This window comes from Periplaneta americana, chromosome 1 (genome assembly GCF_040183065.1).
Source record: "Periplaneta americana isolate PAMFEO1 chromosome 1, P.americana_PAMFEO1_priV1, whole genome shotgun sequence".
Classification (NCBI taxonomy): domain Eukaryota; kingdom Metazoa; phylum Arthropoda; class Insecta; order Blattodea; family Blattidae; genus Periplaneta; species Periplaneta americana.
The window spans coordinates 69,043,013-69,066,110 of NC_091117.1; the positions used below are offsets into that span (position 1 = coordinate 69,043,013).

General features: G+C 35.7%; 1 protein-coding gene across 6 annotated transcripts in view; it reads right to left on the reverse strand.

Annotated features, from left to right (window-relative positions):
- Nucleotides 1-19,265, reverse strand: part of tn (tripartite motif containing protein thin) — a 242,561-nt gene extending 223,296 nt beyond the window's left edge. For 2 of the 6 annotated variants that reach the window (XM_069821838.1, XM_069821803.1), the window contains exons 1-2: nt 19,007-19,265; nt 9,677-9,791 (exon numbers count right to left, since the gene is read on the reverse strand). The gene's annotated coding sequence lies outside the window, so the exon portion shown is untranslated. The remainder of the gene's footprint in view (nt 1-9,676; nt 9,792-19,006) is intronic. The other 4 variants (XM_069821828.1, XM_069821754.1, XM_069821810.1 and 1 more) reach the window with 2 other exon arrangements.
- Between the last annotated feature and the right edge of the window lie 3,833 nt (nt 19,266-23,098).

The following is a 23,098-nucleotide window of genomic DNA, read 5'->3' on the forward strand; positions in this document are numbered from 1 at the left end:
AAAGACAAAGTGTATGACTATGCCACGTCTTGGTACAACAGTAACAAATATAAATGACTCTCAGCGAGGATTTTTTAAATTATTTATTTATTTATTATTATTATTATTATTATTATTTTTATTGGGTTATTTTACGACGCTGTATCAACATGTAGGTTATTTAGCGTCTGAATGAAATGAAGGTGAAATATGTCCGGGATCCAACACCGAAAGTTGCCCAGCATTTGCTCGTATTGGGTTGAGGGAAAACCCCGGAAAAAACCTCAACCAGGTAACTTGCCCCGACCAGGATTCGAACCCGGGTCACCTGGTTTCGCGGCTGACGCGCTGACCGTTACTCCACAAGCGTGGACTCTCAGGGAGGAAATTAAACTCAGAATAAACTTGGGAAATGTCTGTTATTATTCGGTTGAGAAGATTTTGTCATCCAGTCTGATCTCAGAAAATCTGAAAGTTAAAATTTATAAAACAGTTATATTACCAGTTGTTCTGTATGGTTGTGAAACTTGGACTCTCACTTTGACAGAGATTAAGGGTGTTTGAGAATAAGGTGCTTAGGAAAATATTTGGGGCTAAGAGGTATGTAGTTACAGGAGAATGGAGAAAGTTACACAACGCACAATTGCACGCATTGTATTGATTAGGAACATTAAATCCAGACGTTTGAGGTGGGCTGGGCATGTAGCACATATGAGCGAATCCAGAAATGCATAATATAGTGTGTTAGTTGAGAGGCCGGAGGGAAAAAGACCTTTATGGAGGCCGAGACGTAGATGGGAAGATAATATTAAAATGGATTTGAGGGAGGTGGGATATGATGATAGAGACTGGATTAATCTTGCACAGGATAGGGACCAATGGCGGGCTTATGTGAGGGCGGCTATATCTGTGACATGTGATATCTGAGAAGACGAGCAGGTCTGAATACCAAATATAATGATTCTGAAATAATAGTTATTATTAGGCTGTTGTACACGTAAAAATAAATATAACAAAAATAGTTATTATATTTTATCTTCATGTATAATAAATTGTGCAAATTGTAATTTGGCGAAAAAGAGGTAAGACGAAAGTAAGAAATGAAATAAATAAGGAAGGAAAGAAGCTGATGAAGAAGAAGGAAAAGGAGGAAGAATAAGTCTCGATGGGAGTTGGCTGTAACATATTCTTCGTTATTATTCCAATGTTCCTTTGAAGGAAGTGAAAAATACGATGTAAATTCCGGGTCGGGGCAATCTACTTCGAGGATCGAACGTCGTATTTATAACCCGGCTGTTAGTATTCAGGTGGATTCTAGTCACATTTAAGTGCACGCAGACCAGTGAGTTCGACTGGTGGAATTTCTTCCCAGTTTTAATAAAAGGCTCAGGCCATGCTTCTCTCCTAGAGGATACCGTGGGTCAGATGTATGTGTCAGCGGTCCGGAAAATGGCGAGAATATGTAGCTTCCACTATGAAAAGTCAGGAAGAAGAGAGAAATTGTTACATTTTGGCTCCATTTGTTTTCTACGTGGGTGTTGGGAAGTCGGTGCAATGGCGATCCTTGGCTTGCAGTCAAAATTTTCTGCATTTTCGTGGTTTAAATTGGAAGGTGAAAACCACGTCGCTGCACGTTACTAAATATACAAGAATGATCTCTAGGTGGGCTCTCTAACTTTATAAAGGATATGAATTTAGAGTGAAGAAATTCCTTTCTCGCTGTAAGGGAATGTATTACGTTTCTTATGAGATATGATTGCTAGAAGTATGGCGAACAAAATAGTATAGGCCCTAGCAACAATATGTTCCTCTTCTCATGGTTTAAAATTTATTTTTTGTTAAAATTTTGAGTAAGAGTCGCATGAAATTGTTTAACAACACAGTGTTGTCTTGTTCTAGAGTAGTGTAGATCTTGTTTTAGTGATAAATTAGTTATAAAAAGTACTAGTTTCGATTAATCGCCTAAAACGAAACTCAACTGTAACGTGCCCGTGGATTTCTCACAAAGCTGTAGCCAAGGTACATAAGATAGAATTACACTCACACCTCTACAGATCAGAAATGTGGAGGAATATTTAGTTATATTATGTTTTCAGTGAATCGACATCTATTCAATTCGTTTCCCTTAAGAGGAGAGGCACCGGCTGGGGAATGCCCACGCACCTAGGTTGCTTATGTGAGTCCATTATACTACCTGGAATGTAATGATGTCCATGCTCTAAGAGCTCCCCCCTCCGAGCTAACAGATTTCCCTGTCGTCCCCTACCGAACTCCTCTACAGTCTACGGAATCCCTTTACATTTCCACGTAGGCATCACCTCAATCCCAGGCTCCACGAACACTATGAGCCCCAGGATAGAGCCCACGGTTCATGGCACTACCACCAGTAACTAATGACCACATGCCGCGAGGTCCAATTTCGGTGGTAACCCGCAGCCGACGCTACATCGCAGAAATCCGAAATATGGGAAAGGACGGAGATGACGATGAAAGAGATCCCATCATCAGATTTGAAACACATGCAGATCAACCGCATGAGGTGGACAGTGAAAAAAAAAACGCATCTATAAACCAACAATCCCGTTCTATAAAGATAAATACAGCTTGTCCCACATTGATGTAATAGGTTTGGTGGTGGGAGAACGAGATACCACACCCTCCTTCTTTGCCAACAAATGTAAAAACCTGAGGTTAACACACAGCATTGTGAAGGAAATAGACATTAGTGCCATCAAAGGATCGTTTCAGATATTGAGAAATCATTTGTATGGGAGTGATAATGGAAATTTCAAGTTATCTTAACCGATGGCTATTGATTGGTTTAGATATCAATGTCAATAAATCTGTAGCTATTATTTTTCTCGCGGAATATGACGTTAAAATCACTCTAACGTTTCTGATGATACTACTATCCCTTGCTTACCGCAAATGAGCAAATACGCTACTTAGATGTACATTTTTCTGACGTTTTATATATTCTATTCCCTAACCGTTTCAAATGTAAATCATTTTATCTTTTAGGTGTGTTTTCCAAATTATATATTACGCTTTGTCAAACCTCGCAACTTTTCGAAATCAGTCCGAGGTCAAACGCCGAAAGTTACTCAGTAATTCTGCTTTAATTGGTTGAGGGAAAAACTAGGAAAAAACCTCAACCAGGTAATTTGTCCCAATAACGATTCGATCCCATGCCCGTTCTTTTCACGGTCAGACATGCCAACCGTTATTCCATCGTGTCACATTTAATTTTTTTTCGGAAACCTCATCATTGTCAGTAGATTATTGGTCTTAACAAAAACATTATTTTACAAAATATTTTTCGTAACGATCTGATCTACAACTGATGTGAATTAATGTATTGAGTTTCTTTCCACCTTATATAGAATGAACCGTAAGTCATCTAATTAATCTGAAGAGATTAATATCTGCGACATCTCAAACAGATAAGTTAAATAAAATTTAGTTCATTTTTGTTTAATTTACGTTTCGAGAGAGAGAGAGAGAGAGAGAGAGAGAGAGAGAGAGAGAGAGAGAGAGAGAGAGAGAAAGGGAGAGAGAAAGGGAGAGAGAGAGAAGATTTAAAACGAAATATTCGGTAATATACCTAAATCTTTATGTTCATTAATAATAATAATAATAATAATAATAATAATTTTATTTTATTAATTTTTATTTTATTTATTTATTTATTTAATGTGCTCTACAACAGCCAGTGGCCAATTACAGTTCAGCACACATATAACAAAAACATAAAACAAAAATAATTATTACACATAAATATAATTACAATTAATTACAATAATGACGATGAATGGATAACTAAGAATACTATGAGACAGTGTTAATTAAGTATAATGCCTAAAATAATACATAAATGATAAATCGTTGCCAAGAGCAAACTAAGTCTATACATTGAAGGGATCGAATTCGCAGCCATGCATGTTGGCATTTTTAATGCATCTGGAGACTGGTGAAAGAAATTTCGAATTTCTAATATAGAAAAGTTTGTGGGCTCTCATATCTTTTGTTGGAATACGTAAGGTAATATTGTTTAAGAAAGAGTCACAGGATATATCACCTTTGAGGACTTTACAAAAGAACAGATAATCTAGCTCATGACGTCTAGCATATAGATTTTGACAATTAAAATATTCACATTTTCTCTCATAACTATGCCCGGAATTAATGGGCAGAAATCTGAATGAACATAAGGATATAAATTTTCTTTGTATATTTTCTAATTTAGCCGAGTCCGTAGTTGTAATCGAGTTTCAAACTACAGATGCATATTCGAGTTTCGATCGCACCAATGTATAGTATAACATTAAATGAGAATCGGGCGTGGAAAAAGAATAAGTTATTGACCGTATTATTCCTAGCATTCTGATTGCATGATTGTAAATGTAATCAACGTGACTATGAAAATACAATTTACTGTCAAAGAATATTCCCAAATCTTTTACGCAATCCGTTCTGTTAATTAGTACATTATTTAGATAATAATTAAATTGCAGTGAAGAAGTTTTTCTAGAAAAGGTTATTACATTAGTTTTGGATACGTTAATTTTCATACCACTGTCTTCCGACCATTTAGCGACTGAATTAATGTCACATTGAAGTGATTGACAGTCAGTACTACTTTTGATTGTGCGAAAAATTTTTAAATCGTCTGCAAATAATAAACAGTCAGAACTTATTCTTTTACATATATAATATATGAATATAATAAATAGGAGAGGTCCTAAAGTAGATCCCTGCGGGACTCCGCAATTTATATTATAAGAATAAGAGTGTATATTAAACAGTCTTACACATGAAACTCTATTACTTAAATAATTTTCGAACCACTTTACGTAGCTTACAGAAAGGCCAATATTTCCTAACTTATGAAGAAGGATATAGTGCGGAACTACATCAAAAGCTTTGCTGAAATCAAAATATATTGAATCAGTTTGTCCCTGCGTTTCAATTATTGGTACAATTTGATTTAGATATGTGACCAGGTTAGTGACAGTGGATTTAGTTTTAGTAAATCCATGTTGTGAAGAATTGAGCTTGTTTTTCACATAAAACGATATATGTCTGTGAGTAATGGTTTCAAAAATTTTTGAAAAGTTATTTAGGATCGAGATAGGTCTGTAGTTTCTGCCATCATTTCTTTTTCCGTTTTTAAATATAGGAATAATTGCAGCTTGTTTCCATAATGAGGGAAATTCACCATTTTTCAAACTAATATTAAATATGTGGGCTAAAAGAGGAATAAATATATTAGAGCATACTTTAATTATAAAATTTGGAATACCGTCAGTGCCAGTTGTTTTTGTTGGTTTAAGTTTTTTAATTGCTTTACGAACGTCATCATGTGTTACTTTAGGTATAGGTAATGAGTATGTTATATTCGTAATAATGTTTTCATATGTATGGCTGTGTTTAGTCTGAACAGATTTGAAGTGATCAGCAAAAGCATTGACAATGTCTAACTGATCTGTGATGTGTTTATCGTTAAGAATTAATTCAGAGGGATAATTATCTGTCTTCCGAAATGATTCAACATATTTCCAAAATTTCCATAATAATAATAATAATAATAATAATAATAATAATAATAATAATAATACTTAATTACAAATGGCTTTTAAGAAACCCGAAGGTTCATTGCCGCCCTCACTTAAGCCCGCCATCCGTCCCTATCCTGTGCAAGATTAATCCAGTCTCTATCATCATATCCCACCTCCCTCAAATCCATTTTAATATTATCCTCCCATTTACGTCTCGGCCTCCCCAAAGGTCTTTTTCCCTCCAGTCTCCCAACTAACACTCTATATGCATTTCTGGATTCGCCCATACGTGCTACATGCCCTGCCCATCTCAAACGTCTGGATTTAATGTTCCTAATTATGTCAGGTGAAGAATACAATGCGTGCAGTTCTGCGTTGTGTAACTTTCTCCATTCTCCTGTAACGTCATCCCGCTTAGTCCCAAATATTTTCCTAAGCACCTTATTTTCAAACACCCTTAACCTATGTTCCTCTCTCAGAGTGAGAGTCCACGTTTCACAACCATACAGAACAACCGGTAATATAACTGTTTTATAAATTCTAACTTTCAGATTTTTTGACAGCAGACTAGATGATAAAAGCTTCTCAACCGAATAATAACACGCATTTCCCATATTTATTCTGCGTTTAATTTCCTCCTGAGTGTCATTTATATTTGTTACTGTTGCTCCAAGATATTTGAATTTTTCCACCCCTTCGAAGGATAAATCTCCAATTTTTTATATTTCCATTTCGTACAATATTCTGGCCACGAGACATAATCATATACTTTGTCTTTTCTGGATTTATTTCCAAACTGATCGCTTTACTTGCTTCCAGTAAAATTCCCGTGTTTTCTCTAATCGTTTGTGGGTTTTCTCCTAACATATTCACGTCATCCGCATAGACAAGAAGCTGATGTAACCCGTTCAATTCCAAACCCTGCCTGTTATCCTGAACTTTCCTAATGGCATATTCTAAAGCGAAGTTAAAAAGTAAAGGTGATAGTGCATCTTCCTGCTTTATCCCGCAGTGAATTGGAAAAGCATCGGATAGAAACTGACCTATACGGACTCTGCTGTATGTTTCACTGAGACACATTTTAATTAATCGAACTAGTTTCTTGGGAATACCAAATTCAATAAGAATATCATATAATACTTCCCTCTTAACAGAGTCATATGCCTTTTTGAAATCTATGAATAACTGATGTACTGTACCCTTATACTCCCATTTTTTCTCCATTATGTGTCGAATACAAAAAATCTGATCAATAGTCGATCTATTACGCCTAAAACCGCACTGATGATCCCCAATAATTTCATCTACGTAATAATAATAATAATAATAATAATAATAATAATAATAATAATAATAATAATAATAATGGGAGTAGAATCATTTGAAAATTATATTGAAGATTTTAATGTATATTGTAAATTAAGGAGCTCGGGCGTAAAACATTGTACCTGACAGTTTGGTCAATATTCAGTAAAGTATTTTAGAAAATCTATTGACATAATTCTCAATATCCTCCCTCATTTTAAGAAAGCAGTGAGTTCTGATAGTAATTGAACCAATTTTAGTTTAGTCCCATGAATTTTTAGGGATTTAATCAGAACAAAATTGTAAGTTTTTATTCTTCAGTGCAATTTTAAATGTAATGCAACTGTGTGACAACGCTGTGAAAGATTATTGTCTTGAGTCAACAGATATGTACTAAAGCTTGCATGTACGTTAAAGCGATGGAGGATAGAACAAGAAATGTAAACAATAACTGTAAACAAGTAATTACTTTTAAAAACAGCTCTTGAAATTTACTTTCTTTTATGTAGGTTTACTGTTAATTACTTTAATTGAAGTGGAAGGCAACTGCTTCTAATTGGTTGACGCAAAATACTGTTTGGAGTTTCTCTCTATACGTTGAGAATCGAAATGTTAAAGATTACTCTACTTGTATTCTTTATACGATGTTAAAAACAATCTACAAAGACATCCCATTCCCATATTCAAAACATATGTTGAAGAGGTTGTTCACCGGAACATAAACTACTGTGCTGATTATAACGTTGCAAGATGGTACAATTAATATGTTTAAAATTGTATATTCTTCCTTTTTCTAAGGGTACGTTATAAATCCTATTTACTTAAAATATATTCTTTTTACTTAATAATATACTGATTACCATTGTTTCATATTGAAATGCATTGAAAATGACGCCTGACTAAAGTAATTCTGATGAAATCACTGTAGTCACTAATTCGTTAATAATTATATTTTCCGAAGCGTTACTGTTTTTTCTGCAGTGTGCCCGAAACCTACTTCTGTAATCTTCCGAGAGAGGGCAGTTTCTTCCACTATTTAGTGCCTTACTTCTTGGACAGGTGGCTAGGATGTCGAAAATAACTATACCTGTTTTTTTTTTTTTATGGAACGACAGTTAAGCGGCCGAGCTTGGAACCACGGTGCGAATTAATGGAGGGGATGGGGGAGTTTCCCCTTGTTGGAAAGTTATCTCCCTCTCATAAATTCATATTAACATCCCTGTCAAGGATAATTTCTATTCCCGCCTCACAAAATATAATTGTTTTAATACGAGTATATGTACTTTATAAAGTACAAAGTAAGCAAAGAAAATAATGTTTTGTATGAACATCACCGACAAACTGACAACAATCAATAACTTAGGAATTACACATCTTATCTTAAGCCTGTTCACGGATGTAATTATTATTATGGTCAAGATTAGAAATGAACAAAACTAACTACCGCTCTCGTTGCATTTGTCTTTCGAGTCTCGACTAGTCATTCTCGTGCGCTTCGAGTCTCGCTTATCATTCTCGAAATATCATTTGCTCGGCGTGGAAAGATTTCGTAACTTTGAATAACATACATCATTGAAATAAATGACATTATAAATGCTTAAATGGGACAAAGAGACAGAACAGAACAGTATCTTAGTTAACAAAATGTTCTGGTTCTATTATATGATATTACCTATGGTTATATAAATAGAAAAAAAAAACAATTCTAAAAAAATGTTGCATTTCTAAGAAACATAAAACATAACATTAATATCTTTTTACTTTAAATTGTACACTCGATCTTAAACATGTGAAAAGAAAATTCCTAGCCTTTTAATAAGGGCCTAGTAATTAAATAAAGACTGGGGAACGGATTATTATACACTGAAAGGTAGAGATGTTTCAAATAGATTACTTGATTGTTTATACATATATAACAGTTGCCAAAGAAGGTAAAAGTTTAGTCAGGTATAAACAACTGCGGCGATTCGAGGCTGATTGACTTCGGGACTTCGAGAGTCATCAATATCGAGTCTCGGAACACTCACAAGCAGCCTTTACGTCAACGACGCGACGTGTAGAACATTGCCGTCCGGGTTTTCGGCTTTCAGGGCGCTGTTAGTCTCGCTTTCTCGATCGTTGTTCATCTGTAGTCAAGATGCAAGACAAGCAACTTAGTGCGACCGAGCGTTGAGCCGTATCAAATGAGGATAATAATAATTTTATGTATGGCATTCTCTATCTAGGATTCTAGCCCTCCCTCATCTGAAATCTTAATTCGTACCCTGTTTGGAACTACAGCGCTATTTTGGCAATATGGACTACCACGCTGTCAGCTGTTGGATTTGGCGTTAGATGGCTGAAGTTAAAATATTGACAATTTACGAAAAACAGTACAAAATTCGACAGAGAATAAAAGACGAAACTTATCAATGCTAACATTGTGTGCACAAAAAATTTCGCCAAGAGAGCTATTGAGCACTCACCAAGTGTGAACTGTAACTTTGGCAACTCAACCGTTGTTACCATAGCAACAGGCCTACCATTCTATGTGATATTCAGTTGTTTTTTCGATCGCAGCGCTATTGTCATGTCCCATCTTAAAAAAAAAACAGGTACCTACCTATAATGATTTGTCGAACAGTTAAGTTTAACGGTTATAGGATGGAGCAGAAAGCGGGTTGTAGCCTTTTTAACTGCTACTATCCCGCAATTTTCTTGAAGAAACTTTGGGAAACTACAAAAAACCCAAGCCAGGATAACCAGCCCTTCGGATCTTACTGTGGATTTAACGAATGAAACCTAACTTAGTTTTTTCCGACATTTAGCACTTGGTGATCCACATAAGAACTTACCTTTATTGAATTTGCAAGATGATAAGCCAGAGGTGGCTTTGTGGTCCCTTGGTCGTCCGAGGCCCCGAGGGAAAGGTAGGTGCTACCTAACACCCGTCGGACCCATCTTGTCGTCCTGTAATTTGAAGCATACATTTTAGAAATGGGTCTTTGGCATGAAAAAATAAAACAATGGTCTTTCGATGTTACTTCATGTGAGCCATTGAGAACAGAAGTGGTGTAAGTCAAAAATGGGTAATGAGGGTTAAATTAAAAATTCTGTAAAATACAGCGCAAAGTGGCAATTAATGTTCAATTTATTTAAACTGTTAGTAGTTAATGGATAGCACGAAGGACATATTAATTGCTACTTTGCGCTGTATTTTACAGAATTTTTACTTTAAACCTCATTACCCAAGTTTGACTTGCGCCACTTCTGCTCTGAACGGCTCATGTATTGAAATACGGACTCTTACATTGTACAAAACATCTATACAGGGCGCGGAAAAACTCTGTACAGAAATTTTGAAGGTAAAAGTGTGTTGGAAATGAAGTATTTTGAGGATAGGAACCGAGGGGTATCGCAAAAGCTTTGTTACGATGCTATATGCGTCAACTTTCAAACTGTAATTTTTTTTGTGAAATTTGATGTAGGAAGTCTAATTAGAATGAAAACGGCTATTCGCAGTTGCTGACCCAAGACCTTAGGTGGCAGAGAGAGCATACGAAGGGATTAGGAGCTCCGGAGCTAGCGACAACGCCTTTCACAGTTCGTTTCATCACCGCACAACCAATCTTTACATAAATTTAAGAGTAGTTTACCATAATTTAATTTATATATTCCGTCTTTTATATTCGAGTACACTGGATGTAGACTTTGGTAGTAGCGCGTACAGATACGGAATTAAAAAAATGGGCCGAGTCTTGGTAGCAGCACAGTCTACTATATACAGTCACGAAGCTTGAGTTTTGAGGGTGCTAGAAACAACAGACTGTGACGGTACTATTTTGCATTGCCTCTAATGAGGCGATATTAGCGATCCTAGTGGTGAGCAACTATATAATGTTTGCATATTTACTACGTATTGAGCTTCGCGACTGTATATTCTAGACTGTAGTAGCAGTCCTCTTCTATGTACGCAACAAGCTTCTCAAGACTGTGCACAAGTAGTGTACATTTAGGCGCTCTTGTTTACTACACATGCGCAATGCGTTCTATCTGGAACTTAATGCAATTAGGTGGCCCAAATTTTGTTTCTGGGTCTGTACTAGGACCACTATCACTATCTTCTGATTCCCTTGCCACTGTTTAACGTCAGAACTTATGGCAGTGACACCTAATTTCATAACCCGTGCACTACACTGCACTGTGTTCCTTTATATGTATACTGAATATGTTTATTTTATTTTTTTTTCTGGGATTCCCAAAACATTATTACCAACTTATTATATGTTTACATGACAACAATAATTATGTCGAGACTATTGAGAGGATTAGAGAGACCATATCTCTGAGAAGTTTATTTATTTATTTGTTTATTTATTTATTCTGGTGTAGTTAAGGCCATCAGGCCTTCTCTTCCACGACACCAGGAATACAAATACAATAATAGAAATAAACAGAAAAAAAAAATACACGAAATAAATAAACGTAGGAAGAATCTTTGTCCGCATCATTTTTAATAGCCACAAATAATATTTGATTTCTTAGCGCGTCACTATAATGTTCAGTCCACGAAAATAAAGTTGTCGCCTAGACCTGGAGACATAAGAGAGCATTGTTTATAGAAATCTTTGTTGCACCAATGGACTGTATAGCACTTGTATCCAGAAACTACTTTGAATGTAAAGTGAAATATAGTAATTACTGCAGAAATATATACGCGTATAAAATTCCAAATGTCGTAAATTGTAACAAATTTTTTAAATGCCTCTTTTTACATGGTTTTTACTATTTGCCGTTGGATCGTATATTTTGCGTACTATCCATGCGTTGGATCGTACCATCGTGTATATGATACCGTAAAGTGGGGATATTTCGGACGCAGGGGTAACATCGGACGGTAATTCAATTTATCATATTTTATGATGGTAACACCAGTTCACCAATGGGTCTTTAAAAATGTGCAGAAACATACGAACATAGTAAAAAGCGCGGAAAAGATGCTAAGAACTGGTGTTAATAACATAAAATATGATAAATTGAATTACAGTCTGATGTTACCCCTGCGTCCGAAATATCCCCACTTTACGGTACCAAATTATCCTAAATGTACGATCCCGATCATACACTGAGTTTATAAAACAACAACTGACATATAGGCCTACTGATTAGCGTGGACTAAATAAATATAACGATAACTACTGCAGTTTCAACTGATGTTACAGGTCGCTGTAGTCTTTCGCTCCTCAACCGTTAATAATTGATAAACAAATGCGAGTTCAGACCTTAAAATTTGTGCCAATAATGAGGTAGATTGTTGAAAGCTATGTGAATTGGGAAGAATCTGGGATGACAGATACGCGGGAAAACCATATTAATGATTCTCAATAGAGCGACAGTCCGCGCGCGACCACTGGAGGGTTAATAGTCGTTAATATCACAATCGTCACGTAAAATGTGAACAATAATATTTTAAAATATATTTAGAATAGATATCATGGTATACAATATGATTAAAAAGTTCACACAACGTCACAAATCGGACACAATCGTCACATAAATTTAAAAAAAAAAATCAGTACATTGCGCTAGAGCGTCATATCTATATATAAGCCCTTATGCGTTGCTACCTAATGTATCAGGAAAAAATGCTTATGCTACTTATCCCAATACTTCACAGAAATCTTGTCTTATTGAAACAACTATTGTAGAAGTTTTATGACATGAAATGCTCACAACCGTCACAAAAAAGAATATGTTTTCTAGGATCTAGAGTCTCTATTATAATAATGTTTTTAGAGATTTTGAACACATCTGTATATGTAGTTATATTATTCAAACATATTTGTGGATTATAGTACAAATATTACAACCATCACAGTGGAATGTGACTAGGTTGATCAGACATCCCCGATTTCCGGGGACAGTCCCCGGTTTTGAGTTTCTGTCTCCGGGGAGAAAATGTCCCCTCTTTGTCCCCGGAAATTAATTTTGTCCCCAGAAGTTTTGATTTTGTTTCAATAACATTTTACACGTAAATATTTAAGTATCTTGATGATACTGCTGCGATTCATGCATATTTCTAAACGGTTCTCAGTATGAGACAGAAGAATCAGCAGGCACAGTATAAGATATTCTGCACTACTTGAGAAGAACATAGCATCTTTGTCTTCATTCGCGTTGCGCGGAAGCGTTAGAACTGCGTCCATTTTTAAGTAGTTCAAAAAATGAGGAGTTTTGTGACAAACCCACAGGTCAAAAGTGTATGATATTTTCAGCATTTAAAAAAATGTCATTTCATTTGAAAATCTTCTCAAAATAGTTTATTAATCCTGTGTCTTTCAGTCAGTAATTCATCAGTTGAAAGACTTTTCTCCACAATGAACTCAATCTGGACTGATGGAAAGTCAAGAATGAAAATTGGAACAGTTAAAACTTTGTTACAAATGAAAACAAAATTTCATTTCTCATGTGAAGTACTTAGTGTGAAGCCGTATGGGAATAAACAGATCCTTAAAAAGATATATTCCTCAGACAAGTACTTGTAATATGTGTGTTAGAGTTCAGTGTGTACAATATTATGTGAAAGACTTGTATGCATGCATCAGTACTGAAATTGAATTCTTAGTGGCTATAATTATGTATAGGAGTTAAGTGTGTTTATGCCTTTATTTAAAAAATTTAGATACTCTACAGATTTAGTGTGCAAAATGCTATCATTTTATCTACTGTTACATATATTTTCTGCAACATTTCAACAGAGAGTGACTAGATAAGTGTTTGTGGTTTTTCTTGAAATTGCAGATGTCTCCTGCTGGAACATAAAAAAAATCTTGTCAGCCTAAATGTGTCAGAAATGAAATTTACGCGCAAAGTTATAATTGTGTTGAAGAAGACTTCGCAATCTGTGTAATAAATTACATTAAAATACTTATTCGTCTATAATGAAATAGAAGACCAAAGAATTGATAGGCTAGAGAGTTTGAAATTAATAAATTAATAATTAATTAACATCCTACCAAAAATTGCAACGTCCACACCTATGGAGTAACGGTCAGCGCGTGTGGCCGCGAAACCAGGTGGCCCGGGTTCAAATCCCGGTCGGGGTAAGTTACCTGGTTGAGGCTTTTTCCGGGGTTTTCCCTCAACCCAATACGAGCAAATGCTCGGTGCTGGACCCCGGACTCACTTCACCGGCATTATCACCTTCATATCATTCAGACGCTAAATAACCTAGATGTTGATACAGCGTCGTAAAATAACCCAATAAAAAAATTGCACAGCAATTAAAATTCCTTTGCGGATGTAATCTGGATAAACCAAGGATAGGTCGAATTGACCTACTCTACGAAGTGGGAACTGTGACAGCAACGTCCTTTCTTTCTCTCCATGAATTAAAATAAGTCCAAGGACGCCTTGAATGCAATTTTAACACTAAACTGTGGCGTGAAGATATTTGGACCGAGGCAGGACGTAATTCCATGAACTAAATGCACTGGGCACGGAGTGAAATAGGATTGACTGGAGTTTCCGTACTGTTGACCCAAATAAAGTATTCACACCGCTTTTATTTGAGTACAAGAAGACCTTTAAGTATGATTACACTTTCCTTGACGTCACTGGCAATGACATGACATTCCCGACGTTTAAAGTGATAGCGTTTCAGACTATAAATTCAGCGGATCAAGATTCTATTCTCGGTATCGAAGTGAGGACATTCATTTCTTACAATGCTGCAAGAATTATATTTTGACATTTTAACGGAAGTGCACGTTTTCAGGATTTCTGATTTTTGAAAAAGTGGTTTTGGGTATTGCCTGTTCGTAGTCCGTTCGTCTGTGTTCAGCAATTTATCACAGTCTAGTATATACAGTCACGAAAGTCAATACTTAGTAAATATGCATCCATAGATAGTTGCTAACCACTAGGATCGCTACTGTCGCCTCATCACAGACAATGCGAAATAGCACAGTCTATTGTTCCTAGTACCCTCACAACTCAAGCTTCGTGACTGTATATACTAGACTGTGGATTTATCCTAAACTCCTGGATAGATTTCTCTTATACTCTACACTAGCGTTTTTCAACATTTTTCAACATGTGGCACACTAAATTTGTAATTTAAAATCACGTGGTACACTCATAATCTAAATGAGTGGTTCCTAACCAGGGTATTGTTTTTCATAAAACAAATAAAATGTATTTTTTTAAGGTTAGTACGATATTCTAACTTTGCTGATCTGGCAACTCTGGCTGCTCGTCCACCATTCATTTCTCTGCCGAACTCGCACATGCTGTTGATTTGTACAGCGTTCGCTGAAAGTTGACTCTTGCGGACTCACATTTTTTATTACACTTTTCACTTTTATTTTTTCAATTTCTACTACGAAAACTTTAACTATTTTCATTTTCTCGCTGCACACCGGTTGAGAATGGCTGCTCTATATCTACAGGTCAATTTATTCGGGAACAATTCAAATAAAATGTTATATTTTTCAATGGTAATAATAAATACCACCAGAGAATTTATCTAGAAAGCTCAGATCCTCGTGTAACATTTATTTGGACTATAGACTATCCCGAATGGGACGGGAAAATGAAATGAAACTCATAAAACGCGCTTCTAAATGAAATACATAAAATATGCTTAATAAAATTACTTAAATTAATTTAGGCCTATATGTCTCGCCCATGGCGAGGTGACTAGCTTTTATGCCTTCCACTGTGCTGACCCGAATTCGATTCCCGTCTGAGTCAGGAAGGAATTTGTGGTGGACAAAGCAGGCAAGAGGGGTTTTTCTCGGGGTTCTCCCGTTTTCTCCTCACCAGAAAGACGTCCACTGCTGTGTAGTAACGGCTAGCATCCTTGACAGTGAAACGAGCGGGCCCGGATTCGAATCCTGGATGGGACAAGTACCTGGTTGAAGTTTTTTCCGGGGTTTTCCATCATCCCTTTAAGAGCAAATGCTAGGTAACTTTCGGCCATGGGCCCTGGGCCCTGGACCCTGGACTCATGTCGCTGGCATTATCAACTTCATCTCATTCATGCGCAATATAACTGTAATAGTTGATATGGCGTCGTAAAATCATTTGAAATTTAACGCAGAAAATTAATATGCAATTAAAATTCTAATGACGTGTGAATTGTTTCACTGGATACTGGATAACAAAAAATGATGATAATTTGTTTTAGAAACAGTTTCGGCAACTTCTGACAACTAAAAATATCCAACATTCTTAACCTCTGCCAAAATCAAGCGTTGAGAACGTCACAAAAAGTAAATGTATACTTCAAATTATTACTTTAGATAACAAATACCGATTTTATTAAGATCGCATTGAAAAAAAGAAATGGAAAGATTTGGAGCAAAAATTGCACAGCTCCACTTCTTCACTTGCTAGGCCTATTTAACAATGCTGTATCAACTATTAGATCAGTGTTTCTCAACCTTTTGATTGTCACAGACCCCTTGAAGCTCATATTTCATTATGGCGGACCCCAAATTGTTTTGTAAAATTTATTTTAGTATTCTTGTTTCATTTATAAAATGTTTACATAATGTGAAATAAATATCCTCCATAAATTGACAGCGATATTATATTTCAGTTTTATCTTTTCAGTATAGTCTAAAAGCGCATACATGCAAAGTTATTTTATGTTATTTTAGGTTTTGCTGTGAAAAACGAAACCTATTTTTTGGCTTCATGAAAAGACCACAGTAGAAAATGCTCTCTCGCACAAGTATGCTAATGCGAATGGCATTAAATGTTGTATTGAATTCTAGAAACATCGGGATATATGGGTGATGCATTCAACCAACATGGCAACAGGGACGTTGTTATTACATACTTACTTACAAATGGCTTTTAAGGAACCCGCAGGTTCATTGACGCCCTCACATAAGCCCGCCATCAGTTCCTATCCTGTGCAAGATTAATCCAGTCTATATCATCATATCCCACCTCCCTCAAATCCATTTTAATATTATCCTCCCATCTACATCTCGGCCTCCCCAAAGATCTCTTTCTCTCCGGCCTCCCAACTAACACTCTATATGCATTTCTGGATTCTCCCATATGTGCTACATGCCCTGTCCATCTCAAACGTCTAGATTTAATGTTCCTAATTATGTCAGATGAAGAATACAATGCGTGCAGTTCTGCGTTGTGTAACTTTCTCAATTCTCCAGTAACGTCATCCCTTTTAGCCCCAAATATTTTCCTATGAACCTTATTCTCAAACACAACAGGGACGTTGTAAGAAACACTATATTTTAAGCTCGAATCAGAAGGTACCGGTAATTCTTATAATTTCTACAACCCCTCTTCTTTCTCGACGGGGAAGTTATTATTTATTACCAAGAAGAGATTTTTCATACAATTGCTTTTCCATTATAGAAAGGATTACCTTAGTATGAATGTCAATCAATGAAAAATTTGTATACTTCCAAAGATATCGGATGAGAACTCATCACCATGTGTTGTTAGAAAGTTACTGAGATTAGAAAATGAATCGAATTCCTGAATAATAACTCAGCGAGAAAATAATTTTAATTTTTTTACCGTTTCTACAGTCTTATTCTGAACGGTGAACGCAGTTAAAGTTTTACCACAATCTAATATATACAGTCGCGAAGCTCAATAGGTAGTAAATATGCATTCATAGATAGTTGCTAACCACTAGGATCGCTACTATCGCCTCATCACAGACAATGCGAAATAGTACTTTGCTTACTTTATACTTTACTTTATACTTTATTTTATAAAGTGTACTCGAATTAAAACAATTATATTTTGTGAGAGGGGATAGAAGTTATCTCTGGCAGGGATGTTAATATGAATTTATGAGAGGGGGATAACTTTCCAACAGGGACGAAATCCCCCATCCCCCCCCCCCGATAATTCGCACTCTGGAGTTATGTACAAGATCTTGTGGTGCACTGTGTACTCCCACAACAAAATTCATGTTTGAAAGTTTGTTCAGTATCCTCTAGTGGAGTTGAGCATTCAAATAAGTGACCGAACTGCACACGAGGAAGTTGTACAAATTATACTCATCAGGATAGGATATATTGAGTTTTGACATGGAGAACTATTAAGCAAAGATGTTTTGTGTCTTTGTATGTGTATGAATAATATATATGTAATAATGTTCATTAAGTGTGAATTATCTGAATTCTGATTAGTATAATATGTTATCAGTCAGCGATGTCTGCAATGGAGAGGAAAGGAACTGGCCACTCTAGAAAATTATCTTCTGGCTTAGTTGCCTTATAAGTGATGCCTTATTGGCGACATTTAGGAGGTTCAAATCTGTATCCGGACAGTTGACTAAACAACAACAATTAGACGGAGTTACGCAACAATAGACCAACCGACAATTTGAAAAACATTTGGATATTTGCAGAAATCTGAATTATTAACTCGGAAAAATCAAGAATACGATATCTATATTTTGTTGCTATTTATAAGCAAAATTCGTTTATTGCTTAAAATTAATTTATTTATTTTGCTTTACAATTTTAAATCAAATGCTGGTCTGTTAATAAAAATCAGCCTTTTTAGTACCATTTTTGCTATTTTTAATAGTATGAATATTACAATACTTCTTGAATAAAATGTTTAATAAAAATCAGATTTATTTCAGTGGTCAGTATCTCGAAAACAGGTTTTTGGCGGTTGGTCTCTTATTGCGTAACTCCGTCCAATTGTGAATATCTATTAATATGTTGGATAAATTTAGTTCAAAACTTCACAAAATAGCATTATTTCAGAAGCCATTCTTGGACACGAAATTATCATGAAAATTAAAAACAACTCTGTAATAAAAATGTCCTATATCACCAATATGACCACGTGTTTTTGTCATTTTTGTGCCATGCCCATGTCTTACACTTAAAAAATAGGTGTTGTTGAAGTCACAAGCATCTCCAACAACTGATTGGAACAAAGCCGGTGCTAAAATCTGTTCATTGGCTGTCCTTTGCCAATTTCTCACCACATTTAATTATTGTCACTTAAACCACTTTTCCGCTCAACTATTAATTTGAGACGATCCCTGGTCAGAAAGGGGCTTGAAACCCTTCCAAGACGCAAAGCAACTTCATCCCGCCTACGGACCAAAGAGCAGGTGGTGGACACGAGATGAATTTTCCACACTCACAACTCATACCGCAGTACACACTTACGTTATTCGAGATGCCGGGCAATGAGCTCTTCCAGTCCACACTCTTTTAACACCAAAGATTGCTTGTTCTCCCCTTCGAACGATGTCACAAAAATCCTGTGCGCTCTGTCTATGGAAGTCCTTCGTACAAAGCACTTTACACACTCTACATGGCGATACGTCGGGGGCCCAAATGTAACACTGCGGTCCAAGAGACCCACTTTGCCGGGACGAGTCCCACAGGAATGCTAAAGAGGTGAGGATGACAGAGTGAATCCTCTTGAATGCGAACAAGAGAAGGGGGAGAAGCTTAGGTAAGAAGTAGGGAGGGAAAACGAAGGCTTTCGGGAGATTTTTTGGCACGGTGATTCATAGGGATGCTGTGTGGATCAGTGGCGTATGTTAAACTGTGGGATGGGCATGGGATCTTTTTGAGAGAGGTGATCTCATTGCTGATGTGACGTGGGTCGAAGCCAGATACGGATGCTTCCTTTTTCTCTCTCTCTTTTCAAAAGATAGAGAAAGTGTTTGTTATTTTAACGGAAATAAACGATTTACAAGTTTTTTATTATTTTGGATTATATATAACCTATTCTAAACCTCTTGAGATTTTATTTTATTTTTGAATGGAAAACCCATCCGTTTCTGAGTGAGTCGAGGAATGGTTCTGCCATCTTAAGGCTACTAAAACAAGACAGTAGTGGGCTATATAAAAGATGGACGATTTCAAGCCAATGGCATTTAAACATCTCCAGTAGTAAATTAATACTGAACTTTTCGCCTATATGAGCAACCAAATTGTAATAAAAGTTGCACCAGGTGGCCCGGGTTCTATTCCCGGTCGGGGCAAGTTGTCTGGTTCAGTTTTTTTCCGGGGTTTTCCCTCAACCCAATATGAGCAAATGCTGGATAACTATCGGTGCTTGACCCCGGACTCATTTCACCGGCATTATCACCTTAATCTCATTCAGACGCTAAATAACCTAAGCTGTTGATAAAGCGTCGTAAAATAACCTACTAAAAATAAAAAAAATTAAAGTTACTGAGTTCTTTGGTCTAAATATTAAAGATATCGCACAAAATAGATAGAAATAATAATAAATTAAAAATTTAATATTTTAATGTAATAATGAATAATGAAATTTACTGCACTCAAAGCCTCAAAGAGCACAATTGTTCATCTTAAGGGGCTATACACAGTATTTAACATGTAAGTAATAACAATCATACCTTTAAAACAAGTAAATTTACAATTGAAATTAAGAAAGAAATTAGAAGGAATTAAAATAAAACTAATACATAATATAGGCCTAATGAAGACCGGACATAAAAAGGATTAAGTGCCAATATCATTGAAAATGAGTTTAAAAAAAGACAGTCAATGTCCCTGGCTCAATTTACACAACAAACATGTTAAGTCCAATTGTAATTTTATTTAGACCCTAGTTTTTTCCATAGGTGTGCAAAACGTATTATATAACATTACTAGTCGCACAAGAAAGCTCTGTTTTCTACGATTTGTCTCCTTGACACAGCCTTTTTTATGCCCAGTCTTCAATTTGTATATAAAATAATGACAACGCATTCTTTTCTTACATTTACACTGTAACTTATTTATATAATCTATATTAAATAGTCAGCCTCAAATGAAAAAAGGATCAATTTGATATACGTAGTACACTGACGTTCAGAGATATCTGACCTACACGTTTATGATCGTTTAAGCGAACTTTCTAACCACGGGATAAGAACTATTTAACAGATACCGGGTAATAAGAAGTGTTGGGTACTATTACATTAAAAAGGAAATAAACCTGAAAATATAAATTTCTCAATGAAAATAACATGAGCAACAATACAATAATTTCCTTATATTTACACTTAAAGCATAATTATTAAATATCATCAAGTATTTAAAATTAATTTTATTGCTATCTTATGATCCTATGCATCAAGTAGATAGCTTAATTTATTGTTGATGTGAAAGATATTCTGTAATAGATATGATCGAAATTCTTTTATTCCTATTTTTGACTTAAATCTGGCATGTAACCGTAGAACGTCATATGGTACTTAACTAACGATTTATTTGTTGTATCAGTTGCTTTTATATACAGGGTTGTTTCCGATCTATGATAACGAATCTGAATGATGTCATATGCGTCAGGAATCACACCGACAGCTGAATTGCGGCGAGAGGTGACAGACCAGTAGTAAGTGATTTCATAATCAGAGTGCACGGTGTATCACAGTAGCAATACCCAAGAAAATCGAACCTTTTTGGGAGGGGTACATAGCAACCATTTCCGATGCCAAGTACAGTTACGTGAAAATCATAGGAGCCTGCAAAGAACGTGATTTCGTTATTTCCAAGAGAGGCATCTTGTGTGTATCTAATAAGACTGGCAAAGCTCGGCTGGGATTAATTCCAGAGTGGAAAAAGCAAGCAAATCCACCCCCAGTCACAAGTCGCTGCACAACACGAGATGATACAAATGAATTCCATTCGAGTTTTACCAGTCTTCCTATTAAGTACACAGAATATGCCTTTCTTGGAAATAACAAAACCTCGTTTATTGCAAGCTTCTTTTATTTTCACTTAACTGTACTTGGCATTGGAAAGGGTCGTAATGTACCCCTCCCAAAAAGGTTCGATTTTCTTGGGAATTTTTGCTGTGAGTCGCCGTGCACTTTATGAGATCACTCACTACTGGTATGTCACCTTGCACCACAGTTCAGCTGTCATGTGACTCCTGACGCACATGTCATTCAAATTCGTTATCAGAGATCGGAAACAACCCTTTATTTCATGAGACATGTGTCAAATATTTGGCTAACACAAGTCTCTCAGTCATTTGAAGCTTGTCTCGTCCTTCTGCACTATAATATTATAGTACTATAGCTGTCGTGGAATTGGATTTTATCCTATGGACATAAGCTACTCATTGTATCTGATATCGTTTTACTTCAACTTCAACTTCGCTGTATGTACTCGTATTTAATTATGAATGCATGTGGTGCGATTAACTTCAAAACGTCCCATTTCTGCCGCTTCAATTGTCTTTCATAGTTTATTTTTCTTAGAATTCATAATGCAGGTCTGTATATTTACGTTGGAATGTTCGTCACTTTGTGAGACATTATGTAGCTTATTTTCATGCGTTCTTGAAGTTCTTTTTATTATTCAACATAAATGAATCCCAAGTTCTTGGAATTACATTTGGTTGTGTATTATTATTGTTGTTGTTATTATTATTATTATTATCAATTAATTAATTAATTAATTAATTAATTAATTAATTAATTAATTAATTAATTCATTCATTCATTCATTCATTCATTCATTCATAGTCTTCTGCTAAAGGGTAAATCCTTCATTGAAAACCCAGTATTCTCCAATCTATCTTATTTTTTCGTGTCCGCATAAGATCCATACGTTTTGTCTATCACCTGATATCTTCTTCTATCCCGAACGCTTTACCATTCACCATCACTTCCAGGTCCTTCAGTAGGCAGTTTCTTTTTGGCCAAGGACCCAGCCAATTGAAGCGGTTGCTGAAAAATGGGCTCTAACACCATTTTTTTTTTCAAAACTCACTTTTCCCCATTTTATTCCACTTTTTTTGGGAGGTGCATTTGATCAATAAAATAAGTGTTCAGTCATTATTATAATTCAGCAGAAAACACGCATTGAATATCTCGGTTGGCAGAAGAAGGGACCAGTTATTGCTTTTGAGACCTTACTGTAATAATACCGTATTTCAGTTTGTAGAAGAACAGCCCATCGTTTACAATTGAAGGGTTTTTGGAAAAAATAACGACCATGGTCGAAAATCATAAATTTTTAGGAGAAACAAAAAATTATCTGACATGGGTATTGTCGACACTTCAAGTATGAAATTCATAATGTCATTTCTTAAGGTGTTGTAGAAATTGTGGTAACTGAAGTACGTTTATAATTAGGGCTCGGAAGTTGAATACGTAAAAATTAACTAAAAAGACCTTTAAAAGACCTAAAGATATCCTAAAAAGGACCTAAAGACTGTAAAAGAGACGTAAAAAGGTAATCCAAATTAATTAATAATTTCAGTTTTAATGACATATTAATGAATAT